At 42.3% G+C, this 24,116-nt stretch overlaps 1 long non-coding RNA gene across 1 annotated transcript; it reads right to left on the bottom strand.

Annotated features, from left to right (window-relative positions):
• Positions 1 to 4,725: 4,725 nt before the first annotated feature.
• LOC132657620 (uncharacterized) lies at positions 4,726 to 23,480 on the bottom strand. The gene is made up of 2 exons (XR_009596044.1): positions 23,324 to 23,480; positions 4,726 to 5,040 (listed from the first exon to the last, which is right to left on the bottom strand). It is a non-coding gene; the product is annotated as an uncharacterized LOC132657620 (long non-coding RNA).
• Positions 23,481 to 24,116: the final 636 nt, after the last annotated feature.

Genomic DNA, 24,116 nt, shown 5'->3' with positions numbered 1-24,116 from the left:
CTCTTGAGAGTCCCTTGGATTGCAAGGAGATCCAACCAGTCCATTCTAAAGGAGATCAGCCCTGGGATTTCTTTCGAAGGAATGATGCTAAAGCTGAAACTCCAGTACTTTGGCTACCTCATGAGAAGAGTTGACTCATTGGAAAAGACTCTGATGCTGGGAGGGATTAGGGGCAGGAGGAGAAGGGGACAACCGAGGATGAGATGGCTGAATGGCATCACCAATTCAATGGACGTGAGTTTGAGTGAACTCTGGGAGATGGTGATGGACACGGAGGCCTGGCGTGCTGCAATTCATGGGATCTGAAAGAGTCGGACACGACTGAGTGACTGAACTGAACTGAAGTGAGATGGGGAAGAAGGCAGTCCCTCCAGGGTGCTGAATCCAGCCTGCAGGCACTTGGAGGTTAATCCCACTATGGAGATTCTGAGAGCCAAGAAATAATAACCTCTCTTTTATTTTCAAATACAACTGAGCGGCTCTAGGCTCAAATACAAACTTTATTTCGTGGGATTTTCAAAACATACGTGCAGATGGAGCTGGCCAGCACAAACGCATTTTCCCAAATATGCTCCATGAGTCCTCCAGCTCCACAACAGCAGGAGCCTAGGCCACTTTTACTTGAGCCTGTAAAACTTACATTGTTTGTAGCCTTTGTACTTTCAATTCACCCTAATAATCATGACTAACATTTGATTGAGGAATCAATCCTAGAGAATTGTCTCAGTTCCACACTTCAAAAGTCACATTTTGGGGAAGGAGTAAATTAGGAGGTTGGGATTAACATATACACGCTATTATACATAAAATAGATAATCAGCAAGGACCTACTGTATAACATAGGGAACTCTACTCAAAACTCTTTAATAATCCATGAGGGAAGAATCTGATAAAGAATAAATATAGGTATATGAATAACCAAGTCATTTTGCTATACAACAGAAAATAACACAACATTGAATCAACTATACTCCAACATAAAATAAAAATTTTAATAAATTTCAAAAAAGAAACATGTTATTGTACAATCCAAATTATATTTAAAATATTAGAATGTTAAAATGCACATTGTCCTCTTTATTGCTACACTGAAGTATAACCATACCAATTCCCAGCATAAATCCAAATGTGATGATACTACAAAACTCTAAGTCAGATCAACTCTAAATCAGATATCTTGGCAATATAGACTATCCAAATAGCTGAGAACCAAAAAATAAGAAAAAAGGAAAAAGGGCAAGGCATGTCGGCCCTGAAGCGGAACAGAGTTCATGCACAGAACTTTTACTGGATCCAAAATTCTGAATTCATCAGGCTGGTTATTCTCCACCCCAACCTCTATGCCCAGATGCCTTCTCCAGCCTTCTCTGCCCTGCTTCATGCCCTGGAGGCTAACCCCTTGCGACTGCATCACAGCCAGGCTCCCTTGCCCTGTGGCTCTTGGTTGGAAGGCGCTGACAGAGGTTAGAGGGTGGACAGAGAAAGGCCAGGGTGTCCACTTCTCTCCATTCTCTGCCCTGAAAGTTCTGGTGGAAAGGGAGCTGTTCACCGCCCCAAATGCAGTTCCCCGAGGAAGCCCTTCTGCATGCTTCGCGCTCTCTCCAGGCTCTGGGACCCTGGTCTTTCCTCCTCTACTCAGAGGCCAGGCCTGAGGATGGCTTCTGGCTGCAAACCTCACTCCTTTATCTGTTCCTTTTCCCCACCCCCACTTCTGAGAATAGTTCCAGCGCCTTCATTAAATTCACTTAGCTGGACCTTTTCCTGATGGAACCCTGGCTGACACATTGGTTAACTGATTTCCTAACCAGGAACAGATTAGAAATATAACAGGCCTGGGAGATCCCTGGTGGCCTGGTAGGTAGGATTCTGTGCTTTCACTCCAGGGCTCAAGCCCTAGTCAGGGAACTGGGATCCTCAAGCCATGTAAAGCAGACCAAAAAACAAAGAAATATAACAGGCCCTTGGCAATTTTTTTTGTGCCACTGAAATTAGAAGGATTCCAAGGAATACTTCAGCAAAAATAATAATGAGCAACATCTGAAGGCAAGTGAAATGAGAAAATACTATATAAAAAGCAGGGAAAAGAAAAAAAGCAACTAGTGCTCAGAGCTGTCTTGAACACATTTAGTAAAGGCTTTTCAAGAACTCTGGAGGTCACTGACCTTTTTTTATGATGTTGATTTGGAAGACTTTTAAGTGCTCCTAGTCCTTGAAGCTTGGCGGCAATCATCCTAAAGCTGTTGTTTAGTCGCTCAGTCGAGTCCAGCTTTCTGCAACCTATGGACTCCTCTGTCCCCGCCAGGCTCCTCTGTCAAGGGGATTTCCCAGGCAAGAATACTGGAGTGGGTTGCCACTTCCTTCTCCAGGGGATCTTCCCAACCCAGGGATCGAACCCACATCTCCTGCATTGGGAAGCGGGTTCTTTACCACTGAGCCACCTGGGAAGCACCTGTAAACCTCTCCAAAGGAAAGTTTTTAAAATAAAAATACAGGTTTCACTAGGCCTGGAGAATTCTTTGAACAGAGGAGACTGGTGGGCTACAGTCCATGGGGTCACAGAGAGTCGGACACGACTGAGCAACTAATACTTTCAGGAACCTCTACGGCTGCTTCTCTGCTTCTCAGGGATGACTCTAACCATTGGAATGGAGAAAGGAGAGGGACAGAACATCTACCAAAAACACGGTCTCCACCATCAGTTTACATCAGCGCTGTTACAGGTGAAACCAACCCATTGCTGCTAGATGCCAGCTAATGCTGTAGGTATTCAGATTTGTTTTCTCAAATTTGAGTTTCTATAAGTCTAAGAGAATTGATTATACTTTTCATTTTTATTTACATTCATACTATTCATTTTAATTTCTAAAAACACAATAAGCAACATCAGAAGACAAATCATTCACTAGAAGGAATACATTTTAAGTAAAAGATGAGTTGTATCTTAATACAGCTAGTTAAGGAAAGGAAGGATATCCCCAATTCTTTAGATCCACTATGCCTAGTTATTGAAGAATTTATGTTGAAATTGAATTTTTGACAGGGAAAAGAATTCAACTTCCAGGGAACACTGTACGACATCTGTTGATAAGAGCATGACAGCATTTATGTAGCTGTCATGGTAACCAGAATTTAATCCTCCATTAGTGTCTTGGAACAGCCAGGCACCCCAGGAAGCGAGGAGGGTGATTCAGCCGATGGCACGCTCCCTTCCTTGTGAGTCAGGAAAATACCAAAGCTCCCACTCAGTGTTGTCAGGGTACCTTATATGAGACATAAAATGCAGCCACTCTGTGATCTGTGACACGGGCCTCAGGGGCTTCATTACACAGTCCTGTAAAATCTATTTTCATTGATTTTGAGACCAACTTTTACTTTGTGCTATGGGCAGGTTTTACTTTCCTTTTTGTCTTTTAGGCAAACATATATATTAGTATGTATTTTAAATAACATGCTGCCAGTATGTTTTCTGTGGTTATTTGTTCGTTTCTGGCCACACCTCTTGGCTTGCAGGATCTTAGTTTCCCAGCCATGGATTGAACCCAGGCCTCAGCAGTGAAAACACCAAGTCCTAACCACTGGACTGCCAGGAAATTCCTTCCTCTGCCCCCTTTTAAAAAAAACAACATATTATCATATTTGCAACTTATTCTTCACTGTCATCTTTTGGGTACAAGGTCATCGGGAGAGTAAAACAGTTCTTTTTGCTGGCTTACCAGTTTGGTTTGAAAGTAAAAGATAAGATTGAAACTCACGGCTAAAATGAGGTATTTTTTTAATCTTCATTCCATGGTATAACAGCTGCAGAATCTAAAATGGTCCCAGCTATCAAACTCAAATCCAGGGTTGTGGTAAAGCCTCTGTGCTTTGTATAGAATTCTGAAAGGTCTGTGAGGTCTGAGTGAGCCATCTAATGGATCTGAAACACTGAAGCTTTTGCACAGTGTACAAAATTGAAAAGATTCCGTTTAATAGAATAAAACTAGGCAAATAATATGGCTACTTTGAAAAATCACCAGCAAAGTTCTTGCCACACAGGACTTTCTTACCATTGTTTTTCAGTTTGATTGACATGGTCGTGCTCTTTGCACATGTGCATGGGCCTACACAGAGCCAGGGAGGAGAGGATTTTGTATATCCAAGAAGATATTAAATCCTAACTAGGATGGAGAAAGCATGTGATAGAAAATGAAAGTTCTTTAGTAGTTGGAGAGACCTAGAGGTGACCATGCTAAGTAAAGGAAGTCAGAGAGACAAATATCATATCATGTCACTTACATGTGGCGTCTAAAACATGGCACACGTGAGCTCGTCTACAAAACAGAAACAGACGCACAGGCGCAGAGAACAGACGAGTGGTTGCCAGGGAGGAGGCAGGGCAGGGGCGGGGAAGGATGGACTGGCAGTTGGGGTTAGCAGATGCAGACTATTACCTTTGAGGGGCAGGCAGCATGAGGGATCTTAGCTCCCCTACCAGGGATTGAACCTGTTCCCTCTGCAGTGAAAGCGTGGAATCCTAACCACTAGCCCACCAGGGAAGCCCCCAGACTATTAAATTTAGAACAGATAAACAACAAGGTCCTACTGTATATCCAACCTCCTGGGAGAAACCATAATGGAAAAGAATATAAAAAAGAATATATGTGTACATGTATAACTGATTCACTTGGCTGTACAGCAGAAGTTAATACAACATTGTAAATCAACTACAACAAAAAATAAAAATAAGATTTAATAGTTCTTTAATAGTTAAAGAAATGGGGAGGAAAAAGAAAAAACTCTCTCCCTTGGTTTGACAGATGATCTCAGCTCTCCATCTGAGCATGTGGCTTCTCTGGCCCGACTTGTAATTCACGTGTTTGAACTCTTGACCATTTGAATGTATCTACTAATACAGCTTCCCATAGCTTCAGCAAATAAGCCAACATGTTGCTTGTTCACTCAGGCTCTGATAAAGAAGATTCTCCCGTGTACTGACATTCCCTTCTCTTAAGGCAGTCCACATCAGTGCTGGAGTTCACACACTTTTCCTTAAACAATGCACTGAAAAGAAAGAGATATTTTCTTAAATCATAAAGATTCCAGAGCCAGGACTTCCCTGGTAGTCCAGTGGCTGAGATACCACACACTCAATGCAGGGTCCCCAGGTTCAATCCCTGGTCAGGGAACTAGATCTCACATGCCACCGCTAAAGATCCCACGTGCAACAGTGAAGATTGAAGATCCTGCGTGCCCCAGCCAAGACTCGGCACAGTCAAATGAATAAGTTTGTTTTTTTTTTTAAAGAAAAAGATTGCAGACCCTCTTTGTGAGTGGCTCGCAGATTTATTTCTTTTCGTCCTAGTCCATCTAATGAAGTGAGATTGCACACCCACTGCCAAACTGGTTCTGCTTCATTTTGGTGACCTTCATTCTCCTGGGTGTTTACAGTCCTGCTTAGGCTGACAGAGAGAGTGAGCTAGTGCCTAGCACGCGAGAGTCCCAGAAGAGTCCATCTGATTCAAGTCTGCTCTTTGACGCTTGTTTCTTAAGCATTTAGACGTACAGCGTTTTACATTTACATAAAGTCACATTCTGTTGTCGGACATTTTTACACCCATAGTTTAGCCTATGTGAAGTAATTATTTTTACTAGGAACAAAAATTTAGAGACTTTCCTGGTGGTCCAGTGGCTGGGACTCCATGCTCCCAATACAGGGGGCCCAGGCTCAATCCCTAGTCAGGAAGCTAGATCCCACATGCCATAACTGGGACCCAGTGCAACCAAATAAATAAATAGATACAAAAACTTTTTAGCTTTCATAGAATAAAAAGGGGGCTGGAAACAGTTTCTGTCAAAGATGATAAGGAAAATGGACTTCACTGGCAGTTCAGAGGTTAAGACCCTGGGCTTTCGTGCAGGGGCACCAGTTTGATCCCTGGTCAGGGAAGTTCTGCATGCCACCACCCCCCGCTAAAAAAAAGAAAAGATTGTAAGAAAGTCAAATTGAGTTCTTTAACTTGATGGTGCTTAGTAACTTTCAACTCACTGGACCGTGTTGGGAGAGAGGAAGGCAGTAGAAAGACTTCTGGAGGGAATTCAGACTCCTAGATTAACAGTCCATTTCTGTCATTAATTAGCAGTGTCATTTTAAACAAGTATCATCTTGGGTACTTCCTCTCACAACTTCAGTTCCTCCCCCAGTGAACTGAGAGAGCTGGCTGGGATGAGATCCTATTCATCCCCAATGTTCCTTTATTCTCGGTATCGCCTCAAGATATTTGACAAAGGAAATCGTCCTGGGGTCTTAATTTTTTAAAAACGTATTTATTTATTTATTGAACTGCATCGGGTCTTAATTGCGGCACACCAGAGCTTTGTTGTGTCATGCTGGATGTTACCGATGCGGGGACCAGGGAGCGAACCCACGTCACCTGCATTGCAGGGCAGATTCGTTATCACTGTGCCACCAGAGAAGTCCTTTTAACTTAACTTTTAAAACTAACACTGCAGTGTAATCACACTTAATGCTCTTCCTTTCAGCCACAATATATTTTTCTTGTATAATGTAATCTTTCAAATACTCCTTGGATAAGATGAGGAACTATTATCCCCATTTTCCAGATGCAGAAATTTGGGGAGTTCAAAGTCATTAATGGACTTCCCTGGCGGCTCAGATGGTAAAGAATCCACCTGCAATGCGGAAGACCTGGGTTCGATCCCTGGGTTGGGAAGATCCCCTGGAGGAGGGCATGGCAACCCACTCCAGTATTCTTGCCTGGAGAATTCCCATGGACAGAAGAGCCTGGTGGGCTGCAGTCCATAGGGTCACAAAGAGTCAGACGCGACTGAGCAACTGAGCAGCTGCAGTCATTATTAGCATTTGAGTTCCCATTACTGGTCTCAAGCTCTGCCTTTTTTTGAGGCTAGTTCTCCATAGTCACAGGGCTTCCCTTGTGGCTCACCTGCAATGCGGGATACCTGGATTCGATCCCTGGGTCGGGAAGATCCCCTGGAGAAGGGTAAGGCTACCCACTCCAGTATTCTGGCCTGGAGAATCCCATGGACTGTATAGTCCATGGGGTCACAAAGAGTCGGACACGACTGGGCGACTTTCACTTTCTCCATAGTCACCAGCTCAAGGTGAAAACGAATAGTTTATTTAGCAAAGCTGGGGAGTCTGTATTTATATCCCCATCTTGTCTTGTACGTGCTCTTATTGCATCCAGGGAAGAAAAATACATGGAAGTGCCAGCCTTTCAGGAAGTGGTTACAAAATTAAGGATGCCACTCTAAATTAAATCTAATTAAGTCATTGACAAATGTCCCTGGAATGGACACTTTGTGAAGCCACCATGGCTTCCCAGAGGCTCATGCTGAGATATATGCCTCAAGATATGTAATATACATAATGTGATATTTGAAAATGTATAGAAAGCAGTATTAAAATGAGAACAGGGTTTAGTGAAGGAACAGAGCCTTTTATCTCGGTAGCATGACCTTTCATTTCCCTTCTACAACAGAGAGAAATGTATCACTTATCTTTCCTATTCTTCCCAGTTTCCCCTTGACTCTGCTGTTTGGATGCTGAGTCTGAAATGATATAAAGAGGAGGAATTCACAGCGTTGAAGACAGAAGGCCTTTCTCTGGACAGTGCTTGTTAGTCCTCTTTGTAAGTAGGGATAACAAAGACCCCAAGAGATGAACAGACAAAGGACATAAGCAAACAATTCACAAAAGAGGAAATTCAGTTCTTTGACAAACAGTGGTAAAAGGTTCCACCTCACTCATAATCAAAGACATGCAAATTAAAATACTAATGAGAGACCATTTAGGGAAGTGGTTTGTTGTTTGTTGTTATTGATAATATTGGCATCAGTGTGAAAGCTGCTTTCTTGCCCATTGCTAGGGGAAACCAGCAGCTCTGCAAAAAAGAAAATTGGCAATGATAAAAATAAAAACTAAAGCATTAAAATATTTCATGCTTTTTTCATGTTAAAGATGTATTTATGTTTTCATTAAAAAAAATTTGCCTGTGGTGGGTCTTGATACACTCTGCTTTTTCTAGTTTCTGTGAAAGTGAAAGTGAAGTGAAAGTCGCTGAGCCACGTCCAACTCTTTGCAACCCCATGGACTGTCCATGGAATTTTCCAGACCAGAATACTGGAGTGGGCAGCCTTTTCCTTCTCCAGAGGATCTTCCCAAACCCAGGGATTGAACCAGGGTCTCCCCCGTTGCAGGTAGATTCTTTACCAACTGAGCCACCAGGGAAGCCCTGGTTCCCGTACGTGGTGGCTTCTCTTCGGTGGAGAGCTCTGGCTTCTCGGTGCACTGGTTTCTCTTGCTGCAGAGAATGGGCTCTAGGCATGCAGGTTTCAGTACTTGAAGCGTGTGGGCTCAGTAGTTATGGCGCAGTTGTGGGGCTTAGTTGTTCTGAGGCATGAGGGCTCTTCCCAGACCAGGGATCAAACCACTGTTCCTTGCATTGCAAGGTGGATTCTTAACCACTGGACCACCAGTGAACTAGTAATTCCACTCTTGGGAATCCATTCTAACAAAGTCTAGGTATGGAAAACATTTTGTATACATCGATGTGTTCATCATAGGGTTGTTTGTTAAACCAAAAAGGAGACACTAAATAATTGTCCAATAATGGGTTAGTTAGGTATGACTCGTCCTTACCAAAACGTTGTGAAACAATTTAAATTAAGTGATTCTAATCTCGTAAGAAAACAGATATGTTATTATATAATGTGGAAATTAGGTCAGAAAAGCCATGAAAACAAACAGGTTTTGCGTAAAGATGAAAAAAAAGACATTTCTAGAAGAAAGAAAACAATGAAAGAAATTGCTAAAATGTTAATAGGAGTTGTCTTCAGATCGGTAACTCTCTTTTTTTATTTTTCTGCATTCTTCAATAGTTTTATATTGATCATTTAGGACTTAATGTCACCCCACTCCAGTACTCTTGCCTGGAAAATCCCATGGATGGAGGAGACCGGTAGGCTGCAGTCCATGGGGTTGCTGAGTCGGACATGACTGAGCGACTTCACTTTCACTTTTCACTTTTATGCATTGGAGAAGGAAATGGCAACCCACTCCAGTGTTCTTGCCTGGAGAATCCCAGGGACGGGGGAGCCTGGTGGGCTGCCGTCTATGGGGTCGCACAGAGTCGGACACGACTGCAGCGACTTAGTAGTAGTAGTATAGTGATAAAAATATTTTTTGAAAAAGATAAAAGCTTGGACTTTCCTGGCACATTCAGTGGTTAAGACTCCGAGCTCCCAATGTAGGGGGCATGGATTTGACCCCTGGTTAGGGAACTAAGACTCTGAATACTACACAACATGACTAAAAAATAAATTAAAAAGATAAAAGCTTAACATTTTTCATTATAGCCTCCTTTAAAAGGGGCTTCCTTCATAACTCAGTTGGTTAAGAATTTGCTTTCAATACAGGAGACCCAGGTTCAATTCCTGGATTGGGAAGATCCTCTGGAGAAGGAAATGGCAATCTACTCCAGTATTCTCGCCTGGAGAATCCCATGAACAGAGGAGCCTGGCAGGCGACAGTACATGGGATCGCAAGAGTCGGACACGACTTAGCGACTAAACGTGACCATCTCCTTTAAAAATGTTGTCTGAAGGAAAAACTGAATTCCCTGGATCACATCTCTCATAACTATTATTTTTTCTTTTTGATTTCTATACTATCCTCACCTATATTAAATAGATCTATTTAATTAAATAGATCTATTAATTAAAACAAAAAGAAACGTTCCTAACAGTTTCCTTGGAAATTTTGTATGAATGTACCCTAAAACACAACTTTGTTTCCATTCTCTCCAGTTCACTGTGAACTCTAGAATTCTCATCTCACTCACAAGCCAGAACTTTTTAAAATTTCTTTGTGACTCTATTGTTATTTTTCAAAAAGAAAAATGCTACAAACAATGATAAAAGTTGGTATTATTTAGTCTTCAAAAAGAACAGCCTGGCCTTTATCAGAGAAATATCCAGTACTCAGAAACAAAGAACCCAGAGGAGGAGAAAATGACAACTATTCAGTGGGAGGCGGAAGTCCTGTCACCTAAGGCCTGTTGAGGAGTACACCTGCACCTTGAGTTTGGACAGTCGAGCACCGTGAATCATTTGGGCCAGATGGTACACTGTTGGCTTGGATATTTGTGATGCCATCTAAAATCAAAACCAAGTAGATACACTAACAGATTTTGAAAGACCAGCAAATTGGTGTCAGCAAGACAGAGAAACAAACTTCAGATTTCATCAGCAGTTTCTGCAACTTCTTTCTTCCTCCTTTTTCTTAAAATACCCTTCCTGAATTTGTGACTCCTGTTAGGAACCATGCAACATCTTTTTGGCTGTGAATGTGACCAAAAAATGTGGTTGATACTTACATATCAACACCGTCTCCACCTTATCTTCTGTGTGTGTGTGGTTTTTTTTTTACTATGATTTGGGAAACAAAAAAAAAGAAAAGGAAAGAAATGGTGCAGATTGTTCCCTTCTGTAATTCCACAATAATAAAGATGAGTGACGTGATCCCTTTTATGACGGTCGTTGTTGGCCCCCAGAGGGTCAGGCTTAGCAACCCACTGTTTATCCTCTTCTCCTGGGACTTATCATTTTTCCTACATTACATGTTGAGCACTCACAGCCCTTTTAATGCTCACACCCTTGTGTACATTCCATTCATTGTGCTCAGCCATTATGGATTATTGCCATCTGGTGGAAAAACACGGTTGACTACCAGATGGTAGTTTTGAAACTTCTGGAAGTAAAATGAAGTTGTTTTCATCAGAAGAAAGATGCATTTCTTTCTCTCATGCATATTCCTGGGAATCTGAAAATGACAAGTAGCGGACATGTACACACTGCTGTATTTAACATGGATAACCAACAAGTGCCTACCATGTAGCAGAGGAAACTCTGCTCAGTTCAGTCGCTCAGTCGTGTCCGACTCTTTGCAACCCCATGAATCGCAGCACACCAGGCCTCCCTGTCCATCACCAACTCCCGAGTTCACTCAGACTCATGTCCATCGAGTCGGTGATGCCATCCAGCCATCTCATCCTCTGTCGTCCCCTTCTCCTCCTGCCCCCAATCCCTCCCAGCATCAGAGTCTTTTCCAGTGAGTCAACTCTTCGCGTGAGGTGGCCATGGGAAAAGAACTTGAAAAAAGAATAGATACACGGGTATGTATAACTGACTCGCTCTGCTGTACAACTGAAACTAGCACAGCACTGCAAATCACCTGTTGTTATTTAGTCTCTAAGTTGTGTCCAGCTCATTGTGACCCCATGGACTGTAGCCCACCAAGCTCCTCTGTCCCTGGGATTTCCCAGGCAAGAAGAGTGGAATAGGTTGCCATTTCCTTCTCCAGGGGATCTTCCCAACCCAGGGATTGAACCCATACTCCAATAAAAATAAAAAGTTAAAAAAAATAGAATAAGTATTTTTCTATTCCATTTCACTTGGAGGAGGGAGGGGTATACAAGTTCAGCTGCTTAAGAGTCAACATGAAAGTGTTGACTTTCTATTTTGATTATAAGAACTGTGCTTGCAAAGAAGTTTCACTATGTTTTTAAGCAACCCTATGATCTTAAGACAGAAAAATGACAAAACAAAACAGCTAAAGTGTCTCAATTGCCTTTCCTTTCACCAGGGAGAAATACAGTATTAGATTGCTTCTAAGTTTTGTAATAGCACAGTTGAGTCACTGAGCAATTTTCAGATATATTAGTTCTTAACATAAGATTCATTCATAGTCAAAATTTAATAGTATTCAAAGTGACAGGATGAATATGATTCCAAAATAATGAGGCGTTTCTTTTTCCCAAGTTGTCATAAAATTTACTAACACTGTTACAGTTTATAAAAATCTAAATTCAACAAGATATCAGATCTGAGCACCTCAATACTGTCAACATTATAAAAGACAAAGATGGCAGAGAAAAAGAGCTTTATGAGACATAAGCACCAAAGACAGTGAGTGATTCTTGATTGGACTGTGATTCTGGAAAGAGCAAAATACAACTAGAGGAAATTTGAATACAGGCTATATAATAGCAAATATATTGTAAGAGTGTTAAATTTCTTAGAGAAGATAATGCTCTTGTTATGTAAGAGAATGTCTTTTTCTTGGAAAATGCAGAATAAATATTTAGGTATAAAACTTACTTTTTAATTGGTTGAAAAGTATATATAGAGAAATGAAGTATATGCAGCAAAATAATAATTTGTGAATCTAGCAGAAAGGCTTATGGATGTCCATTGTTTAATTTTTTCAAGTTGCCATAGGCTTCAAATTTTTAAAATAAAAAGTTGGGGGACTTCAGTGGCAGTCTAATTGCTAAGGCTCCAAGCTTCACTGCAGGCAGTGGGGTTCAGTCCCTGGTCAGGGAACTGAGATGCACATGCCATGCAGCCAGAAAAAGTGGGACCAAAAAAAAAAAACTGGTCTTTAACAAACTTTAAAGAGAGCTTCTTTGTCCGCCTGTGATACAGATGTCATTGACACACAGTCGATAATTGAGTGAGTGTATCCCTCACTGGAGTGTGTCATTCCAGTTACAGGCCTGTTTGTCTTATTTTTTGCTTTGTTTTGTTTCACTGTGTCATGTGGCTTATGGGATCTTAGTCCCCAACCAGGGATTGAACCCAGGCCCTCAGCAGTGAAAGTACCAAGTCCTAACCACTGTTCCGCCTAGCAATTCCTTGGGCCTGTTAGTCTTGTTACCAGATGTAATACCATGAATAAGGTCACTTAGTGGGATCAAAAACATCAGGTGGGTTATGCTTCCAGCCATGATGTAGTAGGAATTGGATTTACCCTCTTACCTTAATTAAGAAATTGGAAATACAAAACACTGGCTCACAGATATGGACCCACAAAAAGCTTAAGACAGTGTTCCTGGGAATTTCCTGGTGGTTCAGTGGTTAGGGGGCTTCTCTTGTGGCTCAGCTGGTAGAAGAATCTACCTGCAATGCAGGAGACCTGGGTTTGATCCCTGGGTTGGGAAGATCCTCTAGAGAAGGGAAAGGCTACCCACTTCAATATTCTGGCCTGGAGAATTCCGTGGACTCTATGGTCCATAGGGTTGCAAAGAGCTGGACGCGACTGAGCAACTTTCACTTTCACTTTTCAGTGGTTAGAACTCGGTGCTTTCACTGCTGAAGGCCTGGTCTCAATCTCTGGTTGGGAAACTAAGATCTCACAAGCCACATGGCATAGCCAAAGAAGACAGTGTTCCCTCAGACAGGAAACACTGGAGGGGTCCCAGCTCCCCATCCACACTTTCCAGGCTGTAGCTCAAGGAGCTGTACTTGTTCATTCACTCAGTCATGTCCAGCTGTTTGCGACCCCATGAACTGCAGCACACCAGGCTTCCCTGTCCTTCACTATCTCCCAGAGTTTGCTCAAACTCATGTCCATGGAGTCGGTGATGCCATCCAACCATCTCATCCTCTGTCGCCCCCTTCTCCTCTTGCCCTCAGTCTTTCCTAACATTAGGGTCTTTTCCAATGAGTCAGCTCCTTGCATCAGGTGGCCAAAGTATTGGAGCTTCAGCTTCAGCATCAGTCCTTCCACTGAATATTCAGGATTGATTTCCTTGACTGGTTGGATCTCCTTGCAGTCCAAGGGACTCTCAAGAGTCTTCTCTGGCTCCAGGAGGGAGAAACTCAAATGGAGCCCAAGGGAATCTCTGAAGAAACGTGAAAATGACAGAATTGAAGTGAAAGTGGTTATAATTTGCAGGGAGAGTACAGGAGAGCAAAGAACCCTCTGAAAGAGAGCTTTAGAGAACTTCAGAGGACTCCTCAATTCTTCAGCTGAGCTGTGATCAGAACATTCCTGCGAGGAAAGAGCCCAAGGCTAGAAAAAGTACTACTACCTGTAAGGAGGAGGCTGAACACTCCTCACAGGTCAAACCTCCACCAGAACAAAAACCTCTTCACTAGTACACATTAAGTCGAATACTAAGAAAAATATTTCCTCAGGAGAGGGGCCAGATTAGCTGTAGACTGAAGGCTGCTTGGGCTCCACCTCACAAAATGTAAAAGTGAACCTTGAAAAGATCAAATGGTTTTCAAGTTGTTTAACTGCAAATCAGGATAAAGCTCAAAAGATACTTATAGGGATATAATAATAATCCTGCATTCAACAATGTAAAATTCACAGTCTAGTGTCTGCACGAAATGACAGAACAAAAAGAAGCAGAGAAACACAACCCGCAGTGAGAAAAAAAAATCAATAAATAGAAATAGACCATATGGAACTTTTGATAGAATTGGTGGATGGGAACATTAAAACAGTTGTTATACTCCGTGTGTTAAAGAAGCGTGACAAAGGGATACTTGGAGATGTAATCTGGGAATTACCCAGCAGTCCAATGGTTAGGACTCCACACTTCCATTGCAGGGGATACAGATTTGATCCTTGGTTGGGAAGTAAAATCCCACAAGCTATGCAGCATGGCCAAAAGAAAAAGAAAAGATGTAACCCACATTTCCACACTGAACTTTTAAATATGGAAAACACACAAAAAATACACTAGATGGGATTAACAGCAGATCAGACAATACAGAGGAAAAGAGTAGTGAACTTGATATGTAATAAACTCTTAAAGACTCCACACAAAAACTATTCGAACTGATAAAAGAATTCGGCAGGTTAGCAGGATACAAGATAAATATACGGAAATTGGTTGCATTTCTTTACACTAACAATGAAATACCAGAAAGGGAATGTAAACAATCCATTTTATTTTTTATGTTCTAAAATATTTACTTATTTACTTGACTGTGCCAGGTCTCAGTTGCAGCATGCAAGATCTTTAGTTGTGGTATGCAAACTCTTAGTTGTGGCATGTGGGATTTAGCTCCCTGACCAGGGATCAAACCCAAGCTGCCAGCATTAGGAGTTCAGAGTCTCAGCCACTGAACCACCTTGGAAGTACCAACAATCCCTTTTAAAATTCTATCAAAAAAATAAAACACTTAGGAGGAATAAACCTTACCAAGGAGTGAAAGACTTATATGCTGAGAACTACAAAGCATTAATAAAGGCAACTGAAGAGGATTCAAAGAAATGGAAAGATATCCCATGCTCTTGGATTGGAAGAATTGATATTGCTAAGGTGACCATACCACCCAAAGAAATCTATAAATTTAATGTGCTTCCCTGCTGGTTTAGATACCTGCAATGTAGGAGAGCCAGGTTTGATCCTTGGGTCAGGAAAATCCCCTGGAGAAGGGAATGGATACTCACTCCAGTATTCTTGCCTGGAGAATTCCATGGACAGAGGAGCCTGGTGAGCTACAGCCCATGGGGTCACAAAGAGTCAGACACAACTGGGGAACTAACACTATCAAATCACCCATGACATTTTTCACAGAACTAGAACAAATAATCCTAAAATGTATATGAAATCATAAAATACCTAGCAGTGACAAAGCAGTACTGAAGAAAAAGAACAAGGCAGGCAGTATAATCCTCCCAGATTTCAGACAATACTACAGAGCTGCAGTAATTAAACATGGCATTGGCACAAAATGAGACATAGGAATCAATGGACAGAATAAAGGTAAACATCATTTCTGTCATCATGGAATTTAGTATATCTTCCTAAAGAAATCTGAATATTGATTATTTTTATCAGCCTAGATTAGACTACTTCAAAGCATGATATTTTCCCAAAATAATAAAAGGGAAGGAAAGTGGCTGTTGGATAATTTAATTAGATTAAAATAAACAAAATCAATGGAACTGGTCATTGTTGGCTTGAGTAGGTTGCTGGAAAAGGCTGAACGTAGCAAACCACTCTTCCTTTAGGGAGTAAGGTTTCACTTATATCATTGCTGTTAGTAAAAGCAGCTGTCTCTTAGGATGCAGTGGAGTAGTACATCTGGAATTTTTTAAATGGTCTCTTCTAGTACCCCTCTTCCTATTTAGTGATAGAGCTATTGTCATCCATACTCTGGCAGGGCTAGCCTTATGTATGGGTGAAATGAGCAACTTAAAAGTACTCAAAATATTTATCCCCATTATGCCTGAAACTCTAGCACTTGAGAGTGTTCCTTTGGGTTGGGCATTTTGTCTTCAAGTTTTTTTTTTAATTGGAATATAGTTTATTTACAATGTGGTATTAGTTTCAGGTGTACAGCAAAATGATTCAATTATACATATACATGTATCTATTCTTTTTCAAATTATTTTCCCATTTAGGTTATTACAGAGTATTGAGCAGTTATTTAGTAGGTTACTGTTGATTTTCTATCTCATAGATAGTAGTGTATGTATACGGCTTCCCAGGTGGCACTAGTGGTAAACAATCCACCTGCCAGTGCAGGAGACGCAAGAGATGTGGGTTCGATCCCTGGGTCGGGAATATTCCCTGGAGTAGGAAGTGGCAACCCACTCCAGTACTCTTGCCTGGAAAATCCCATGGACAGAGAAGCCTTGTGGGCTACAGTCCATGAGACCGCAGAGTCAGACCTGACCGAGCAACTGAGCACACACGCAGTGCGTATATGCTAATCATGAATTCTTAATTTATCCGTCTCCCCCACCTTTCCCCTTTGGGAACCGTAAGTTTGTTTTCTATGTCTGTGGGTCTGTTTTCCATTTTGTAAATAAGTTCATTTGTATCCTATTTTTAGACTCCACATATAAGAGATATCATATGGTATTCCTCTTTCTGTCTGACTTGTATGATAATCTCTAAGTCCATCTGCGTTACTGAATATGAGAGGTTTTTTTAAATTGATTAATTAATATTTTGGCCGCATCACATGGCGTGTAGAATCTTAGTTCCTAGATCAGGGATAGAACCCATGCCCCCTGCAGTGGAATTACGGAGCCCTAAGCACTGGACTTAGGGAATCCATTGTCACTTATTTCTCGGGATATTTTTTATTTAGATCAGAAAAGAAAGCACTGAGGCCTCAAGTAGGTTTAAGCTCAAACTACACAAAGTGTCCCAGAGGTTTGGGAAGGGGCTGTGGATGGACTTTTATCATTTGAGAAAATGTGTAGCCCAGGACGGACCTATGACAGAATCTCAAAGGTCTGACTCTTGAAAAACCTAATATCAAACTTTAGCATCTGTTACTGCTGAGCAACCATTGCACCTCCACAGGGTCAAATGCACTGTTGGAGATTGTGGTCTGACTTCCTTTTCGGTCAGGGAAGGGTTTTACTACACAAGGAAGCAAATGATGAGGTTGTTTGCTTGGAATTTGCAGTTGCACTCTGCTCAGCATGAGCTGTAAATACACAAGCCCTTTTTCAAAATCTGTGACACACTCAGAGGATCTCATATTCAACATAAGCAGTAAACCAAATGCACAGAAGACATATGCCAACCGTCTGCCACCCTCATCAGTAGGAGGGCTTCAGAAATACACTAAACCACTTTTGTTGAGAATCGCCTTAGTTTGATGGCTGAGAATTTTGCTAATGATACACTTGATTTAAACACATGTAGTCAAGTCCAGAATATAGGAATGTTTAAATTATAGCCCACGTTTGCAGGTAACAGCTTTAAAAACGCTGTGGAATAAGCAGTGAAGACTGGTCTCTGTTTGGGTGTAATTATATACAGTTTTCAATTCCTTTCACTAAACATATGTTGAGCGCTTGCTATGTTAAATTCCAAGATGCAAAGATGAAGACGCTCTGATCTGTGCACACAGGGTATGGGCTTCACTGAGGGAACCCAGCTTGCACTGTGTGTGAATGATGCCATGGAGCACAGAGGGAGGGTGGTGTGGCTGTGGCGGTGCTGGGAAGATTTGGGAGGAGCTGATGCCACGGCTGAGTCCTGCCAGGCAGACGGGGTAGAAAGAAAGGACGCTTCAAATGGACCCAAAAGTACACAGATGTTCAAGAGCCCAGAGTTTCACCTTTTAAGTTTTTTTTTCACTTAAAAAATATTTATGTATTTGGCTGCATTTGGGTCTTAGCTGCAGCGTGTGGACTCTCTAGCTGTGGTGAAAGGGCTCAGTAGTAGCAGTACACGGGCTTTGTTGCTCTGTGGCATGTGGGAGCTTTTTTTCCCAACCAGGGATTGAACCTACATCTCCTGCATTGTAAGGTGGCATTGCAACAGGGATTCTTAACCACTGGACCACCAGGGAAGTCCCTATTTTATTAATTTTTTTGGCTCCAACGCACAGCATGTGGGATCTTAGGCCCCTCGCCACCAAGGATCAAACCTGTGCCGCCTGCACTGGAAGCCAGGAGTCTTAACCACTGCACTGCCAGGGAAATCTCATGAGATTAAAGTGAAAAAAAAAAGAAACAAAAAACTGCAATTAGTTTCAAAAGATTGGACTTCTACTTCCGGCCCAGATGGCGTGACAGCAACAACTGGATTTACCTTTCTCCTTTCTGAAACAATTTTGAAAGACAGGAAAATACAGGAAATGAGTGTTTTCAGACACTGCACCCAGGACAACAATTCCTGAGAGAGTGGAGACAAGTGAGGTGAGCACTGCGGCTGTCTCAGCCTACTTCCTGGAGAGTTTTGCGGGGACAGCTCAGAGAGTGGGGACCCCGGTGGACCTCAGATGTCCAGGGAGGCTGTGACATTGTGTCCTTGAGTGGTCCAGTGGCAGTGATGGGAGTGCCACCCAGGGAAAGAGCTCCAGAGACCAGCAGAGGGTCCCCAAGAGCCTTTGGTTGAGGACTGGTCAGCCCCTGAGTGTGGGGAAACTACCCAAGGGTAGGACCAGAGGGACTCATCCTGAAATGAAGAACCTTACAATTCCCAGGGCATCAGGTAGAGCATGCGAAAGAGCACTACGTCAGAGGAATGGCAAGATGCGCTCCAGAATGAAGGCCATTCTCATCCTGCCTGGCAAAGCTTAGCAGAACCGTGGAAAGGACTGAACTGTTTCCAAGTAATTTAACTGCTTCTCAGAACAAAGCTCAAGAAAACTTTCATAGGAATAGAAAAATATCCAGCACCTAAGAAGGTAAAATTCACAATGTCTGGCATCCAGTGAAAAATGACCAGGCATGCAAACAAGCAGAAAAATACCATGAATCGTGAGGAGAAAAAGCAATCCGTAGAAACAGACCCAGAAATGACATGGACATTAGACAAAGATAAAATTAGTGGCAAAGACATCACAACAGTTGTTATGTTAATAATTATATGTGGTTATATATTCCATATGTTTTAGAATCTAAACAAAAGAGTAAGCCCTTTAAGTAACAAAATGGAATAAAATTTTAAAAACATCACAGGTACAAAAAATATAATGTCTACAGTGAAAAACATACTGGATGTGATTAGCAGCAGCAAAGATACAACTAAAGAAAAGAGTAGTAATGCAGAGATTTCCCTGGTGGTCCAGTGCCTGAGACTCCAAGCTCCCAATGCAGGGGGCCTAGGGTCAGTCGCTGGTGGTGGAACTAGATCCCACATGCCACAGCTAAGAGCCTGCGTGCGCAACTAAAATAAAGGTCCCACAGGCCACAACTAAGACCCAGTGCAGCCAAATGAATAAAGAGTATAATGCATACTAATAGAAACTTTCCAAAATGAAACACACAGAGAAAAAAGGTTGAAAGCAGAATGACCAGAGCATCAGTGAACTATAGGACAACTTTGAATTACATACACATACATGTGAGGCCAAAGTTGATCAGCTGATGGGTGGGCACTTGAACCATGGCTGAGTCAATGACTTTCTTCTTTAGGGTTTTGAATTGAAAACCCAGAAAGAATGAGGTCAGTCTCTCTCTGCGTGACTAAAGCAGGGAAAAATGAAATCTTTATTGTTTCCCACCAGGTAAACTGAGAAGCAGAAGAATTCAGTCCACATCAGAAGGAGCTATGAAACGGATAACTGGGGGTGTGGTGGGGGATCAGAAGGAGATATGAAACGGATAACTGGGGGTGTGGTGGGGGATCAGAAGGAGATATGAAACGGATAACTGGGGGTGTGCTGGGGGATCAGAAGGAGATATGAAACGGATAACTGGGGGTGTGCTGGGGGATCAGAAGGAGCTATGAAACGGATAACTGGGGGTGTGGTGGGGGGTCAGAAGGAGATATGAAAGGGATAACTGGGGGTGTGGTGGGGGATCAGAAGGAGATATGAAACGGATAACTGGGGGTGTGGTAGGGGGTGGGAGGTATAGAGGTATAATTTGGAGAGAAATCACCAGGATTTTAGATTCTGGTTCCAGGTCTTTCTGAACCTAGTTGTACCCCAACCTGTCCAGATTCTCCTTAGATTCTGTGAAATATAGTAGGGGTTTTTTGTTCATTTTTGGTCATCTATAGTGAAACAGGCCTTGGAAATTCTCCTGCAGTCCAGTAGTTAGGACTTTGTCCTTCTACTTCACGGCTGCTGCTGCTGCTACTAAGTCGTTTCAGTCGTGTCCAACTCTGTGCGATCCCATAGAGGGCAGCCCACCAGGCTCCCCCGTCCCTGGGAGTCTCCAGGCAAGAACACTGGAGTGGGTTGCCATTTCCTTCTCCAGTGCACGAAAGTGAAAAGTGAAAGTGAAGTCGTTCAGTCGTGTTTGACTCTTCACAACCCCATGGACTGCAGCCTACCAGGCTCCTCCATCCATGGGATCTTCCAGGCAAGAGTACTGGAGTGGGATGCCATTGCACATGGGTTCAATCTCTGGTAGGGGAATTAAGATCCCAAAGCATTGCCAAAGGAGAAAAACGGCCTTAAATTATGTACAGACCTTCATATGATCTTGGACATGTTCAGATGTTCTTTGATTTCTGACACAGGTTTGGAACATCTGTGGGCTATTGACATGAATGTGTCCTCTAGGGAGGTGAAGAGACTCATCTGGAGCTCAGAGAAGAACTATGTGACCCAAATTTACACATTTATAATTACTATGACTTACATTTCTATCAGCCTATAAAACAGACTCCCTAAATCGAAGGGAGGATATGAAGTTGACAATGGCAACATGCAGACGGAGACATAATAAGACCAAAGATGGAAAACAATCACGTTAAAGAGACAAAAGAGCCTCCAGGAAAGACTGAGAAGGAGTATTTTCCAAGGCGGGATGGAAGCATGATGTGCAGAGATCAAGAGAGGAGGGAATCTGAAGAAAGAGGAAACCAATGACACTGTCAAATTCCTAAAGGACCTGTGACATTCCTCACCCTTGGCTGACAACCACAACTTCCTGTGTTTCTAACCTAACTTCCTGTTTTCAGCCCATATTAACCATACCAGAGCCCCTATTTCCCTGTTTTTGACCTCAGCATGCTAACTGAACCAAAGTTACTCATCTCTTTCAGGAGAGTTTGACTTTGACAGTCTCCACTCTACATTATTCTACAATATCTGCCACATATTGAAAACCCATCAAAACAGATCCATAGAGAAGAGCTAAGCCCTTCTCCCCAAAAGACAAGTGCACACACACCTATGCACCTGGGGAGACAAGGAAGGAGCTGGAGGGGCCCCTATGGTCTTCTGAGAGGAAACCAGCCTCATGGAGCTAATAAATCCCTTGTAGGAGGCGCATACGCCTATGTACAAAAGCTCATGAATGGCGTCCATTAAGATTTTCAAAAAGCCTTTCACAAAGTTTCACACAAAAGGCTATTTTAGAAATTGAGTCACCATGGTGTGATGGAGACTAGGGGTGAAGCAGAGGGAAGTTGCTTAGAGACAAGAAACAATGGTTTAGGATTCAGGAGCACTTCTCAGGGGAGAAGTATAAACATTGGCATTCCTCTATGATTAGTCTCACTTAATGATTTTGTGAATTGTTTACAGCAGTGATTATGAAAAGCCCAAGTATATAGGAATAACCTGAAGTTAACATGAAAATACTGACGTGGTTTTCATACGGGCAAAAATAAAGTCTTGTTTTTTATTCTGTTTATGTATTTATTTATTTATCTGGCCAGGCCATTCAGCAAGTGGGATCTTAGTTCCCAGGGATCAAACTCATGCCCGTGCATTGGGAGCACAGAGTCTTTTTTTTTTTTTTTTTCACTTTTTTTTTTTTTTTTAGTTTTTTATTTTTTTTTATTTTAAAATCTTTAATTCTTACATGCGTTCCCAAACATGAACCCCCCTCCCACCTCCCTGGGAGCACAGAGTCTTAACCACTGGACTGCCAGGGAGGTCCCCAACTCAAGTCTTGACCTTATGGAACAATAATCGAAAGGATACTGAAAAGATTCACTTAACAATTCCTGAGGATCTATTGCGTGGCCAGTTATTGTGCTGCACGTTAGGCAGGAAATAATAATTAGGAAAGCATTTGTCCCTGTTCTTAGGGAACTTAAATGGAACAAGAAGACGCTTCCTGAATCTTGAGAAAAGTAAATTTAAGGTGAATAAAGGAAGTAGTTCAAACAATAGGAAACACATGGAGCTTGGTTTTCTAAGCTTTATGCTGATAAGGTTAAAAAATTTAAATATACTAAATGCATTTAGACAACTTTATGAAAGCCATTGCTATGACGGTTTTATTAAGGGAAGATAGTGTATTTGTGACCACATCCATAACATCTGGATATATCAGAACCATTTTGTTGTTGTTGTTGTGATGAAAGTGATTAAAAACCTGATTCAAAGCTAACTAAGAAAAGGCTTCCTGGTGGTCCCGTGGTTAAGGCTTTGTGCTCCCAATGCAGGGGGTCCACATTTGATCACTACTCAGAAAACGTGCCACAATTAGGAGCCCACATGATGCACTGCAGCCAGATAAAACAGCAAAAGGAAAGGCAAGCCTGACTTTAGGCAGAGCTGGGCTCAGAGGGGTAGGAGATATACGAGGATTTGGTGTGTTTAACTCACTCTGCCCCTCTCGGCTTTGTTTTATTCTAAGAATTTTTTCACATGGAGCAAAGGAGTCCTATATATAGACACAAGAGGCAGAAGAATTCCAGTTTCCCACGTTTCACAGCACCTGTGATCCTAGGAGGCCTGGTTTCTGCCAGCACCTGTGTCAGTTCCTGAAAAAGGACTCTGTGTGTCTCATCCCCAAACCAGTCATTCTGGCCACAGAGATGCAGCATTGTTACCGGCCAGGCTGGGGACACCGTGGCTGCCCAACCCCAAGAGCCAGGGTGAGGCGAGCTTTCAGTCTCCAGAGCCCCAGAGACTGAGAAGGAGCAAGGAGTCACTTCCCAAACAGATGGAAGGCAGACAAAAATTAGAGCATATTCAGCTGCTTCCTCTCCATAAGATCCTCATGGACTGATTCTGATCATGGAAAGAGCCTCTGAAATCCTCCCCCTCTGATCCCTGCCTCCTGGTATTACGTTGTTCTATGATGCCCTCCCTTCCACGTGGGCTGGACTGAGTGACTCACTTCTGGAGAAGACAATCTGGTGGAGACGATGGTGTCGATTCTGAGACTGGGTGATGAAGGACTGCAGATTCCATCTTGGTAGCCCCAACTTTTGCTGCCTGTCTCTTGCCTGGTTCCCTTGCGGAAGCTGGCGACCATGTTGTCAGTCAGCTCCTATGGAGAGGCTCAGGTGAGTAAGATTGAAAGTTGATTTCCTGAGACTGATAATAACCAGGTGTGTGAGCTTAGAAGTGGCTTCTACCCTCCAGGTCTCGTCTTTAGATGAGAACCCAGACCTAGCTGACTGCTCACCTGCAGCTTCCTGCAGCTCAGCTCAACTGTGCCCAGATTCCTGCTCCACAAATACTGAAAGAAGCAGCATTTTTATTTATACAAGCCACTATGGAGGCAATTTATTAAACAGCAATAAGTAACTAATACTCTGGGGTTGGTGCAATAAAGTAATATTTATTTTCTTATGTACAAATGCCCCAAAATAGATAAATACATACAGGATCAGGCAAATAAATCTGTTGAAATATGTGATTTCTGCCATATGTTTGAATATCTTCTGGGTTGAATGTGAAGAAACCGAACTTTTCTCCACTAGATGAAATGACTGGGTATTATTTTTTAATCTATAAATAGACAGACTGTGTAGTTGTTGTCTTGCATCTTTTTAAATGCAAATTTTACATCAAGATCCAGCAATTACAGCATCCTGTAGGCAAGTAAAGTCTGCTGCTGCTGCTGCTGCTGCTAAGTTGCCTCAGTTGTGTCCAACTCTGTGCGACCCCATAGAGGGCAGCCCTCC

Source organism: Ovis aries, chromosome 13 (assembly GCF_016772045.2).
Source record: "Ovis aries strain OAR_USU_Benz2616 breed Rambouillet chromosome 13, ARS-UI_Ramb_v3.0, whole genome shotgun sequence".
NCBI classification, from domain to species: Eukaryota; Metazoa; Chordata; class Mammalia; order Artiodactyla; family Bovidae; genus Ovis; species Ovis aries.
The sequence above is the reverse complement of the archived record's forward strand: the minus strand, read 5'-3'. Positions and strand labels throughout refer to the sequence as shown.